Source organism: Dasypus novemcinctus, unplaced genomic scaffold, assembly GCF_030445035.2.
Source record: "Dasypus novemcinctus isolate mDasNov1 unplaced genomic scaffold, mDasNov1.1.hap2 scaffold_208, whole genome shotgun sequence".
Lineage (NCBI taxonomy): Eukaryota > Metazoa > Chordata > Mammalia > Cingulata > Dasypodidae > Dasypus > Dasypus novemcinctus.
Genome location: NW_026688182.1, coordinates 326,694 through 341,080, shown reverse-complemented (window position 1 = coordinate 341,080; position 14,387 = coordinate 326,694). Strand labels below are relative to the sequence as shown.

The 14,387-nt window shown below is 39.3% G+C and overlaps 1 pseudogene; it reads right to left on the bottom strand.

Moving 5' to 3' along the window:
- Nucleotides 1-1,925: 1,925 nt before the first annotated feature.
- On the bottom strand, nt 1,926-3,747 carry LOC131277637 (ornithine decarboxylase pseudogene; annotated as a pseudogene).
- Nucleotides 3,748-14,387: the final 10,640 nt, after the last annotated feature.

The following is a 14,387-nucleotide window of genomic DNA, read 5'->3' as shown; positions in this document are numbered from 1 at the left end:
TATACTCTCAACCAAATACCTGACAATCTCCTATGTTCGTATGTTTACCCACCCTTCCCCCAATTTCTTGGGCAATACTACCCATCCTCCCATCCCTAACCGCCCACAAGACAACAAAGCCCCACCCAAAGGTAACCCTATGCCCCCATTTTATCCCTCCTTGTACAAATACTTACCTCCAGGTTATCATAGATTTCACCCATGTAGGTGTCAGCTTGCAACCTTCCTCTACCCCCCAAATTCCTGTAAGCCTATCACCGAGGCTCTAGCTCTCTGAGGCAGCTTGGTTTACTTATTTCATAACATTGAGGTCATGTAGTATTTGTCCTTCAATGCGTGGGCTGCTTCACTCAAAATAAGGTTCTCAAGATTCATCAATGTTATCACGTGTGTTTGCAGTGTATTTGTTTTTAAAGCCAAGTCATATTCCATTGTATGTGTATACCACATTTTATTTATCCATTCATCTGTTGATGGGCATTTGGGTTGATTCCAACTTTTGGCAATAGTGAAGAATGCTGCTATGAAATGATATATGGTGTGCATATATCAGTTTGTGTCCTTGTTTCCAATTCTATTGGGTATATCCCCAGCAGTGGAATTGCTAGGTCTTATGGCAAATCTATGGCTAGTTTTTTAAGAAACTGCCAAACTGTCCTCCAGAATGGTTGGATCCTTCTGCATTACCACCAACAGTGGATGAGTGTTCCCATTCCTCCACATCCTCTCCAGCATTTGTAGTCTTCCGTTTTATTCATAGCTGCCAATCTTATGGGTGTAAGATGGTATCTCATTGTAGTTTTGATTTGCATTTCCCTGATAGCTAGAGATTTGGAGCATTTTTTCATGTGCTTTTTAGCCATTTGTATTTCTTCTTTGGAGAAGTGTCTGTTTAAATCTTTTCCCCATTTTTAAAATGGGTTGTTTATCTTTTTATTTTCAAGATATAGGAGTTCTTTATATATGCAGGTTATAAGTCTCCTATCAGATATATGGTTACCAAATATTTTCTACCATTGTGTAGGCTCTCTTTTCACTTTCTTGACAAACTCCTTTGAGGTGCAGAAGGCTTTAATTTTGAGCAGGTCCCATTTATCTATTCTTTTGCTGCTCATGCTTTTGGTGTGAAGATTATGAAGCCATTTCCTATTACAAGATCTTGTATATGCTTCCCTACACCACTTTCCAAAGTCTTTATGGTCTTGGCTCTTATATTTAGGTCTTTGATCCATCTTGAGTTGATTTTTGTATAAGGTGTAAGATGGTAATCCTCTTTCATTCTTTTACATATGGATATCCAGTTCTCCAGGCACCATTTTTTGAATAGGCCATTCTTTCCCAAGTGAGAGGGTTTGGTGGCTTTACTGAATATTATATGACTATATATATGAGGATCTCTATCAGCTCTCAATTCAGTTCCATTGGTTTGTGTGTCTCTCCTTGTGCCAAAACCATGCTTTTTTCTCTACTGTAGCTTTGTAGTATGTTTTGAAGTCAGGTAGTGTGATTCCTCCAATTTCGTTTTTCTTTTTTTTTTTATTTCAAGATACTTTTATTTTTAAATCAGGTCACAACATTAAGCTTTTGGCCCATTCTGATGTTATAAAAGCTACAAATGCTTGCTCAGCAGGTCAGAGGCATCCCTTAGACGTATGTTTGAAAGTGAATAAAAATCCATACAGGGAAACGGACTTGGCCCAGTGGTTAGGGCATCTGTCTATCACATGGGAGGTCTGCGGTTCAAACCCCGGGCCTCCTTGACCCATGTGGAGCTGGCCCATGTGCAGTGCTGATGCACGCAAGGAGTGCCGTGCCACGCAGGGGTGTCCCCTGCATAGGGGAGCCCTACGCGCAAGGAGTGCACCAAATAAGGAGAGCTGCCCAGCCCAAAAGAAAGTGCAGCCTGACCAGGAATGGCACTGCCCACACTTCCCATGCCGCTGACGACAACAGAAGCGGACAAAGAAACAAGACGCAGCAAATAGACACAGAGAACAGACAACCGGGGGAGGGGGGAATTAATTAAATAAATAAATAAGTACATCTTTTTAAAAAATCCATATAAAACAAAATAATCAACTACTTTCCATAGGAACACAGATAAGTGTAACCCCATCTCCTAGTCTTCCTTATTGCTGTGTCTGTGCCAATCCTACTCTTAGAAGGACATTTCAAAATTAGCAGTAATTAAGTTAAATGATCCCCCATTCAAGCTAAACTCACAGTTAGCAGCTACAAAGATGGTATTTACACATTAATACTAGCTGGAGCACAAGTGGCCGGGTGGCGCTTCATCCCACTTTCCCAAGCACAGGAAAAAGACAGAGCACTGGCGTCTTGCTCCTCTACTTTGGGTGGAAACCCCCCGATCTCGATTTGTTGCATGACTTGCCATGCAGGCCCTGACATCACGTAGTAGATGGTTGGCCTCTGGAACCCACTGAAAGTGGAAGCAGTAGCCACAGTGTAAGCCTCCATGTTCTCAAACAGCATCCAGTCGCCCACGTGCATTTCTGGCAGGCCACAGCACTCAACGATCCGATCAAGGCCATCACACGTGGGTCCCGCTTTACATGCTCATGACCATAAAGGATACAATTAAATGATCCATATACTCCGTCATTCACATAATACATAAAGGTTTGTTCAATCGATTCATCTTCATCATCAGAGCCTGTGTTCCTTAAATACAATTTTTTTGGCAATGATATTCACTGCAAGTGTGAAAGCTGAAGCAACATAATATCAGCCTGGTTCAGCTATGATTCTCACTCCAGAATCTAACGGGAAATACTTGTCTAATGCTGGATTAATGACACTGGTTATCTCTCCAAATTTAAGCTTCACATCATCAGTTCTGGGAAAGCCATCATCAATATCAAGCAGATACATGCTGAAACCAACCTCAGCTCCCATGTCAAAGACACAGCGGGCATCAGAGATGGCCTGCACAAAAGTTTCAGGATCAGTATAGCCACTTCCCACATGGAGGCTGACATCAATGACATCGATATCGAGCTCTTTAGCCCATTCCAAAAGAAGCCTGCTGGTTTTGTGTGTGGCTCCAAATTTAACACTGAGTGGCAGACTGCTTTGGAGTCATCGGTGGCAATCCACAAAACCAACTTTTGCCTTTGGATGTGCCCTGGCCACTTTCATCAACTCAACCTCGCTGTCAAAAGTCATCATCTCAACTCCATTATTGGTGGCATACTTAATTTAAGACACTTGTTTACAAGGGTTTGTGTAGATTATCCTCTGTGGCGGCACCCCGAGACTCTGCACCAACTAGACTTCAGTCTTGCTAGCACAATCAAATCCTGTCCCTATGGAAGCCAGGGTCTTCACTGTGGCTTTATTGTCATTACATTTGACTGCAAAGAAGGGGGTGACACGAGGAAGAACTTTTAACCATCTCAGATGTTTCTTTAGAATGTCTCCAAGGTCCGCAACATAGAAGGCATCTTTATCATCATCAGAAGAAACTTCATTAATTTTTTGGCCCAGAATGTCCTTGGCAGTAAAACCTTCATCAAGGAAATGGCAGTCAAACTCCTCATTACTGAAGTTGTTCATGGTTTCTTGATGTTCCACTGAAACACAACAAAATGGAAAACTAAGAGACAGAATTTAAAGAGATTTCTTTGAGCTTTTCAGGAAGGCAATTCTCCAGGAATTCCAAATCTTGCTGAATTATAAGACTTGTGCCCTTGATGCAGTAGTGGAAATGTTCTCCTAGCACTTGGGTGCCAGGGCCACCCCCCGAGGAGGTCCTACAGCCCGCAATGCTGCCACCACCGCTGCCCACCTCGCTCCCTCCCGCTGGAGGACCGCTGGCCCAAAGAGGCTACAGAGCTGCTGGCAGAGGACGGTCGGTGGCAGGGCTGGAGGGGCCTGAGTCATTTTTCTTTTTCAATATGTCTTTAGCTATTCGGGGCCTCTTTCCTTTCCAAATAAATTTCATAGTGAGTTTTTCTAATTCCTTAAAGAATGCGGTGTTGATTTTTATTGGGATTGCATTGAATGTGTAGATCAGTTTTGGTAGGATAGACATCTTGATAATATTTAGTCTTCCTATCCATGAACAGGGAATATTCTTTCATTTATTTAGGTCTTCTTTGATTTCCTTGAACAGTCTTATGTAGTTTTCTGTGTATAAGTTTTTTACATCTTTAGTTAAGTTTATTCCCAGGTATTTGATTTTTTTATTTACTGTTGTAAATGTATTTGTTTCTTGATTTCCTCCTGAGCTTGCTCATTATTTGTATATAGAAATGCTATTGATTTTTGCACATTCATCTTATAACCTGCAACTTCACTAAACTCATTTATGAGTTCTAGAAGCCTTGTATAGACTACTTAGGGTTTTCTATGTATAGGATCATGTCATCTGCAAATAATGAAATTTTGACTTCTTCCTTTCCAATTTGAATGCCTTTTGTATCTGGTTCTTGCCTCAGTGCTTGAGCAAGTACTTCTAAGACAATGTTAAATAGAAGGGGTGAGAGTGGGCATCCTTGTCTCGTTCCTGATCTTAGAGAGAAGGATTTTAGGATCTCACCATTGTAAAAGATGATGGTTGTGGATTTTTCATATATACTCTTGATCATGTTCAAAAAATTTCCTTGTATCCTGACCTTTTGGAGTGTTTTTATCAAGAAAGGGTGCTGTATTTTGTCCAATTCTTTTTCTGCATCTATAGATATAATCATGATTTTTTTCCCTTTAATCTGCTTATATGGTTTATTACATTGATTGATTTGCTTATGTTGAACCATTCTTGCATACCCGGAATGAATCTCACTTGGTTATGGTATATAATTTGCTTAATGTGTTGTGCAATACAGTTAGCAACTATTTTGTTGAGGATTTTTGCATCTAGGTTCGTTAGAGAAATTGGTCTGTAATTTTCCTTTCTTGTGGTGTCTTTGTTTGGCTTTGGTACTAGGATAATGTTGGCATCATAGAAGGAGTTAGGTAATGTTCCTTCTGCTTCGATTTTTTGGAAGAGTTTCAGCAGGATTGGGCATTAGTTCTTTCTGGAATGTTCTCTAGAATTCACCTGTGAAGACATCTGGCCCTGGGTTCTTCTTAGTTGGGAGATTTTTAATGACTGATTCTATCTCTTTACTTGTGATTGGCTTGTTGAGATCATCAATTTATTCTTTCATCAATATAGACTGATTATGTGTTTCTAGGAATTTGTCCATTTCCTCTGAATTGTCATTTTTGTTGAAATATAGTTTTTCAAAGTATCCTCTCATGATAATCTTTATTTCTGTGGGGTCAGTGGTGATATCTCCCTTCTCATTTCTTATTTTGTGTATTTGCATCTTCTCTCTCTTTCTCTTTGTTAGTCTAGCTAAGGGTTTGTCAATTTTATTGATCTTCTCAAAGAACCAGCTTCTTGGTTTTGTTTATCCTTTCAAGTGCTTTCCTATTTTCTATTTCATTTAGTTCTGCTCTTATCTTTGTTCTTTCTTTCTTCTTCCTGTGGGGTTACTTTGTTGTTGTTTTTTTACTAATTCCTCCAAATGTGCAGGTAGTTCTTCAATTTTTGCTCTTTCTTCTTTTTGGATGTATGAATGTATGGCTATAAATTTCCTTCTCAGTACCGCTTTTGCTGCATCCCATAAGTTTTGTATGTTGTGTTATCATTTTCATTAGTTTCAAGGTAGTTATTAATTTCTTTTGAGATTTCCTCTTTGACCCACTGTTTTTCTAAGAGTGTGCTGTTTAATTTCCATATCTTGGTGTGAAATCTGGCTTCATGCCACTGTGGTCAGAGATATTATTTTTTATGATTTTGATCTTTCTGAATTCACTGAGCCTTTCTTTGTGGCCTAGCATATGGTCCATCTTGGAGAATGATCCATGTGCACTTGAGAAAAATGTATATCTTGCTGTATTCGGGTGTAATGATCTGTATATGTCTATTAGATCCAACTCCTCTAATATACTGTTTAAAGTTTTTGTTTCTTTAGTGTTTCTCTTTTGAGATGTTCTATCCAAAGTTGGTCATGGTGTATTAAAATCTCCCAGTATAATTGTAGAGGCATCTACTCTTTCACTTAGTTTTTCCAGTGTTTGCCTCATGTATTTGGAGGCACCCTTGTTAGGAGCATAAATATTTATGATTATTTGTTCTTCTTGAGAGATTGTCCCTTTCACTAATATGTAGTAGCCTTCTTTGCCTCTCACAATTGTTTCACATTTAAAGTCTATTTTGTCTGATATTAATATAGCTACTCCTGCCTGTTTTTGGTTATTGTTTGCTTGTAAGATTGTTTTCCAACCATTCACTTTCTTTTTTTTTTTTTTTAATTTTTTTATTTTTTATTGACTTTGTAATAATATTACATTAAAAATATATATGTGAGGTCCCATTCAACCCCACCCCCCCACCCCCCCTCTCCCCCCCCCCAACAACACTCATTCCCATCATCATGACACATCCATTGGATTTGGTAAGTACATCTTTGGGCACCTCTGCACCTCCTATACATTGGTTCACATTATGGCCCATACTCTCCTCTATTCCATCATGTAGGCCCTGTGAGGATTTACAATGTCCGGTGATTACCTCTGAAGCACCATCCAGGGCAGCTCCATGTCCCGAAGACGCCTCCACCTCTCATCTCTTCCTGCCTTTCCCCATACCCTTTGTCCATTATGTCCACTTTTCCCAATCCAATGCCACCTCTTCTATGTGGACACTGGATTGGTTGTGTCCATTGCACCTTTATGTCAAGAGGAGGCTCAGATTCCACATGGATGCTGGATGCAATCCTCCCATTTTCAGTTGTAATCACTCTAGGCTCCATGGTGTGGTGGTTGTCCTTCTTCACCTCCATCTTAGCTGAGTGTGGTAAGTCCAATAAATCAGATTGTAGGTGCTGAAGTCTGTTGAGGCTCAGGATCTGGCTATCACATTGTCAGTCCAGAGATTCAAATCCCCTAAATATATCTTAAACCCCAACATTAACTGCACCTCCAGCACATTAGCATGAAAGTCTTATGAAGGGAGATCCCATCTGAGTCCAGATTCATCACACATAAACACCATTTCCAAAGAGGGGCCATCTGCCCTGGTAGTTAACCCCATCGGCCATGACCATAACTCCCATGGGTCTCTTTAGCCCTCAAAGGAACCAATATCTGGGGGTTGTATCTGCTTTATCTGTCTCTCTGACTCTGCTCAGTTGTGCATGAGGGCAAACCTTCTGCCAGCCTCCAGACTCTTTTTTAGAAACTCGTAGCCATATAAACTCATTTCTCCTTTCCATTTCCCCCTTACTTTAGGTCAAACAGCATTTTAAAGTCATGGTATTTTATGTAGACATGGATATTCTGCTGATCCGCATTGAACCTTCCGTATAAGGTCATTTTCCAGTTGCATCATCAGTTGGTAGTTGATAGTGGTCCCTCGTTGCCAGGGAGGCTCATCCCCGGGTGTCATGTCCCACGGTGGGGGGAAGGCATTGCATTTACATGCTGAGTTTGGCTTCGAGACTGGCCACATTTGAGTAACATGAAGGCTGACAGGAGGAAATTCCCAGGCACAAAGTTGCTCTAGGCCTTGTTATTATTTTGGGTTTATCAGCTCACAAGCATAGTCATTAGTATCAGGGGCTCACTGTTGAACCCTCACTTCCTCCCGGTCCCCACCACTGTACCTGGGAGACTGTCGCTGCTCCCCTAGGGACCACGACAGAGCACCACTGGCCAGGAACCCAGTACCCCCCCTACTGTGGTTTTTAATTGTTGCCACTATGAGTATATCCAAACATTACCATGCACCCTGGACATATGTTCTGTACAGCTCCCTGTCAGTCATATATCACCTGTCATTGGTATCCCATACCAGTATCCCTCCATTGCCATTGTTGAAACACTCTGTGATCCAGAACTCCCCGAAATTTGAAGCCCAATATAATGTCATGGTCCCTTACTAGGGAATGGCATATAGCGATGAGTTTAAAGGATAGATAAAGAACTTGGATAAAGTTAGATAAAGAACTTAGATAAAGAATGTTGACTTGAAAAAATTCCACATCCTATTTTTTTCTTTTTTTTTTTTTCCCCCCCCCCCTAATTATTCAGCTTTTCTTCACAGGAGTCCTAGACCACAGCAATGTATATATATAATATACAGCACTCCCACACATCCACCAGAAAACCTTTTCCCTTCCACAGTGATACTCTTACGCCCTATTCATATCATATTTACTTAAAGTGATGTACAGAGTCTGAGACATTAGCTTTCTAACAAGGTGACATCTGTGTTTACATTATGGTGCATACTTTAGGATACACAGTTCTTTACATTTTTAGTTATCCTATGTTTTACATTATGGTTTACATTATCAGTCTGTCATCTCCTATATGTTATGGTGTAATATTACATGTTTTATATCCATCCTTGTGTACTCTCAAGAAACTCCTCTCTTACCCCCCATTTACTTTGGTTCCACACATTTAACGTCCATTTTCCCTTCCACCTTGGTGCCCTCAGTGATAGCCAACCTCCATTTCCTGAGGAGCCACTTCCAGAGATAGATGGAATAGTGTTCAGGGCCTAACTTGCTCAACTGCCCCAATGCCCTGGGAGCCACCCTTTCTCTCGAGGGATACAGTTCCCTCTATTGGATGGCATTAGTCCTCCCCAGGATGTGGGTCCACCCCCACTCTCACTACTTGGGTTTCTACCCCATGGTGTCACCCACTCTGGCAGAATGAGCATTTAGACATTCCCCAGGAGCCCGTCCTGCATCAGACCCTCCCCTCCAAGCATTCTAAACAGGTAACCCTCTTTATTATATTTTGATATGATTTTCTCGGCATTTTACTCTCCACCAACACCTGACCCTCTCCTGGTTCGTATGCTACCCCTCCCTCCCCCCACTTTTGGGCAACGTTACCCACCCGTCCCTCCCCAGCCACCCTCAAACCCGCAAAGCCCCAAGCAAAGGCAACCCCTTGCCCCCCTTTTATCTCTTCTTTGTGTTCATACTTACCACCATCTCGTCTTAAATTCCACCCCTGCAGACATCGGCTCATATCCTTCCTCCACCCTCCGATTTCCTGCAAGCCTATCGTTCAGTCTCTTGCTATCTAGGGCAGCTTGTTTATTTCATATCATTGAGGTCATGTAGTATTTGTCCTTCAATGTCTGGGTTGCTTCACTCAACATAAGGTTCTCAAGATTCATCCATGTTATCACATGTGTTTGTAGTGTGTTTGTTCTTACAGCCGAGTAGTATTCCATTGTGTGTATATACCACATTTTATTGATCCACTCGTCTGTTGATGGGCATTTGGGTTGATTCCAACTTTTGGCAATAGTGAACAATGCTGCTATGAACATTGGTGTACATATATTGGTTTGTGTTCTTGTTTTCAGTTCTGCTGGGTATATTCCCAGCAGTGGTATTGCTGGGTCATATGGCAAATCTATGGCTAGTTTTTTGAGAAACCGCCATACTGTTCTCCAGAATGGTTGGATCCTTCTGCATTCCCACCAGCAGTGGATGAGTGTTCCCCTTCCTTCACATCCTCTCCAGCACTTGTATTCTTCTGTTTTTTTCATAGCTGCCAATCTTATGGGTGTAAGATGGTATCTCATTGTGGTTTTGATTTGCATTTCCCTGATAGCTAGAGATTTGGAACATTTTTTCATGTGCTTTCTTGCCATTTGTATTTCTTCTTCGGAGAAGTGTCTGTTTAAGTCTTTTTCCCATTTTTTAAATGGATTGTTTATCTTTTTATTTTCAAGATGTAGGAGTTCTTTATATATGCAAGTTATAAGTTTCTTATCAGATATATGATTGCCAAATATTTTCTCCCACTGTATGGGCTCCCTTTTTACTTTCTTGACAAACTCCTTTGAGGTGCAGAAGGCTTTAATTTTGAGGAAGTCCCATTTATCTATTAGTTCTTTTGCTGCTCGTGCTTTTGGTGAGATATTCATAAATCCATTACCTATTACAAGGTCCTGTAGATGTTTCCCTACCCTGCTTTCTAAGGTTTTTATTGTCTTGGCTCTTATATTTAGGTCTTTGATCCATCTTGAGTTGATCTTTGTATAAGGTGTGAGATGGTAATCGTCTTTCATTCTTCTACATATGGCTATCCAGTTCTCCAGACACCATTTGTTGAATAGGCCACTCTCTCCCAGTTGAGAGGGTTTGGTGGCTTTATCGAATATTATGTGGTTGTATATGTGAGGTTCTATATCAGAGCTTTCAATTCGATTCCATTGGTCTATATGTCTCTCCTTATGCCAATACCATGCTGTTTTCACCACCGTAGCTTTATAGTATGTTTTGAAGTCAGGTAGTGTGATTCCTCCAATTTCATTTTTCTTTTTCAGTATGTCTTTGGCTATTCGGGGTCTCTTTCCTTTCCAAATAAATTTCATCGTTAGTTTTTCTAGTTCCTTAAAGAAGGCTGCATTGATTTTTATTGGGATTGCATTGAATGTGTAGATCAATTTTGGTAGGATAGACATCTTAATAATGTTCAGTCTTCCTATCCATGAACAAAGAATAGTCTTCCATTTATTTAGGTCTTCTTTGATTTCCTTGAACAATCTTGTATAGTTCTCAGTGTATAAGTTCTTTACCTCTTTAGTTAAATTTATTCCTAAGTATTTGATTTTTTTATTTACTATTGTGAATGGTATTTGTTTCTTGATTTCCTCCTGATCTTGCTCATTATTGGTGTACAGAAATGCTACTGATTTTTGCGCATTGATCTTATAACCTGCGACTTTACTAAACTCATTTATGAGTTCTAGAATCTTTGTTGTAGATCTCTCAGGGTTTTCTATGTATAGGATCATGTCATCTGCAAATAATGAAATTTTGACTTCTTCCTTTCCAATTTGAATGCCTTTTATTTCTGGTTCTTGCCTCAGTGCTCGAGCAAGTATTTCTAAGACAATGTTAAATAGGAGCGGCGACAGTGGGTATCCTTGTCTTGTTCCTGAGTTTAGAGGGAAGGAGTCTAGGATTTCTCCATTGTAAACAATATTGGCTTTAGGTTTTTCATATATACTCTTTATCATGTTCAAAAAATTTCCTTGTATTCCAATCATTTGGAGTGTTTTTATCAAGAAAGGGTGCTGTATTTTGTCAAATGCTTTTTCTGCATCAATAGATATAATCATGTGATTTTTTTCCTTCAATCTGTTTATATGGTGTATTACGTTGATTGATTTTCTTATGTTGAACCATCCTTGCATACCTGGGATGAATCCCACTTGGTCGTGGTGTATAATTCGTTTAATGTGTTGTTGAATACGATTAGCAAGTATTTTGTTAAGTATTTTTGCGTCTAGGTTCATTAGAGAAATTGGTCTGTAATTTTCCTTTCTTGTGATGTCTTTGTTTGGCTTTGGTACTAGGGTAATGTTGGCATCATAGAAGGAGTTGGGTAATGTTCTTTCTGTTTCGATGGTTTGGAATAGTTTCAGCAGGATTGGTGTCAGTTCTTTCCGGAATGTTTTATAGAATTCACCTGTGAAGCCATCTGGCCCTGGGCTCTTCTTAGTTGGGAGATTTTTAATAACTGATTCTATCTCTCTGCTTGTGATTGGTTTGGTAAGATCATCACTTTCTTCTTTTGTCAATATGGGCTGTTTATGTGTTTCTAGGAATTTGTCCATTTCCTCTAGATTGTCATTTTTGTTGGAATATAGTTTTTCAAAATATCCTCTTATGATAGTCTTTATTTCTGTGGGGTCAGTGGTGATATCGCCTTTCTCATTTCTTATTTTGTGTATTTGCATCTTCTCTCTTTTTTTCTTTGTTAGTGTTGCTAAAGGTTTGTCAATTTTGTTAATCTTCTCAAAAAACCAGCTCTTGGTCTTGTTTATCTGTTCAAGTGCTTTCTTATTTTCTATTTCATTTAGTTCTGCTCTTATCTTTGTTATTTCCTTCCTTCTTCTTCCTGTTGGGTTACTTTGTTGTTGTTTTTCTAATTCCTTCAAATGTGCAGTTAGTTCTTCAATTTTTGCTCTTTCTTCTTTTTTGATATATGAATTTATGGCTATAAACTTCCCTCTCAGTACTGCTTTTGCTGCATCCCATAAATTTTGGTATGTTGTGTTATCATTATCATTTGTTTCAAGGTAGTCATTGATTTCTTTTGAGATTTCCTCTTTGACCCACTGTTTTTCTAAGAGTGTGTTGTTTAATTTCCAAATCGTGGTGTGAAATCTGGGCTTCTTTCCCTTGCAAATCTCCAGCTTGACTCCACTGTGGTCAGAGATAATGTTTTGTATGATTTCAATCTTTCTGAATTCGTTCAGCCTTTCTTTGTGGCCTAGCATATGATCTATCTTGGAGAATGATCCATGTGCGCTTGAGAAAAATGTATATCCTGCTGTGTTTGGGTGTAGCGATCTATATATGTCTATTAGATCGAGCTCCTCTAATATACTATTCAGATGTTTTGTTTCTTTGGTGATTCTCTTTTGAGATGTTCTGTCCAGAGTTGATAGTGGTGTATTAAAATCCCCCACTATAATTGTAGATGTATCTATTCTTTCACTTAGTTTTTCCAGCGTTTGCCTGACGTATTTAGAGGCACCCTTGTTAGGGGCATAGATATTTATGATTGTTCGATCTTCTTGACAGATTTTCCCTTTGACTAAAATGTAGTATCCTTCTTTGTCTCTCACAATTGTTTCACATTTAAAGTCTATTTTGTCTGATATTAATATAGCTACTCCTGCCTTTTTTTGGTTATTGTTAGCTTGTATGATTGTTTTCCAGCCTTTCACTTTCAATCTCCATGTGTCTCTGGGTCTAAGATGTGTCTCTTGTAGACAGCATATGGATGGGTCATATTTCCTTATCCAGTGTCCCAGTCTGAATCTTTTGATAGGTGAGTTTAATCCATTGACATTCAGTGTTATTACTATCAAGGAATTATTTGTGTTAGCCATATTTTGATTGGATTTGTGTTTGTCATATTTTGTTTGTATATTTTTTTTTGTCTTTTTTGTTGTTGTTGTTGGTCTTATACTCTCCTCCAACTTTGCCTTTCCTGTTTTTTCCTTTCTTCCTGCAGAACTCCCTTTAGAATTTCTTGAAGGGGAGGTTTCTTGTTGGTATACTCTTTCAGTTTCTGCTTGTCTGCGAATATTTTGAACTCTCCATCATGTTTGAATGCTAGTTTAGCTGGATAGAGTATTCTTGGTTGGAAATTTTTTTCCTTTAGTACCTTGACTATATCATACCACTGTCTTCTTGCCTCCATGGTTTCAGAAGAGAAATCAGCACTTAATCTAATTGAGCTTCCCTTGTATGTGATGGTTTTCTTTTCTCTTGCTGCTTTTAGGATTTTCTCTTTGTCTTGAGCATTGGATAATTTGACAAGTATATGTATTGGGGTGGGCCTGTTGGGGTTTATGACTTGTGGAGTGCGCTGTGCTTCTTGGATATGTACATCTGTCTCTTTCAGTAGATTTGGGAAGTTTTCAGCCATTATTTCCTGCAACACTCTTTCTGACCCCTTTCCCTTCTCTTCACCTTCTGGAATGCCTATAATACGTATGTTTGAGCGTTTTGCATTGTCATTCAGGTCCCTAAATCCTAATTGGATTTTTTCTATCTTCTTATTGACCCCTTCTACTATCTGTTTGATTTCTGATGTACTGTCTTCCACATCACTAATTCTCTGCTCTGTCTCTTCTAGTCTGCTGATATTTGCTGCAAGTGTATTTTTGATTTCTTGAATTGTGGTGTTCATTCCCATCATATCTGTTATGTTTTTGCGTATGTCTGCAATTTCCCCTCCAAGTGATGTCTTCATGTTGTTAACCTCTTTCATTACTGCATCAAATTTGTCGGTGATAAATGTTCTGAGATCTTTCATTGCTTGTGCCAAGTTTTGCTCCCCTTCGTGATTATTGGTTTGTTGATTGGATTCAGCCATGTTTTCCTGATTATTGGTTTGGTTCGTAGATTTTTGTTGCTTTCTGGTCATCTCTTTATTTTGATGAATTTAATCAGTTCCTTAGCTTCTTTGTCTGCTCTTGGAAGTTAATTAGTTGTTATTTTTGCACAGGTGTTATATCTTCTCTTTGTCACTTTTTTCTTCTTATTCTAGTTACTTGTTGTTGGTTAAGTTCACTTTAGAGGAAAGTATTAGTGTTGGGGAAAGGCAATTGTGTAAGCAAGGGAAAAGTGTAAAGTTGTATTGGTGATGTATGTTAATAAAGCAGGAATATGAGATCTGGAAGGATGGAGGTTAGATTCATGTAGATTGTATAGAGTTATAGCTGTAGGTAGAGTACCTTTTATGAAGTTGATGACTGAATTTGGGAGGAATATGGTATGAACTACACAGCTATTGTTTTCATGAGAGAGGGAAAAAGA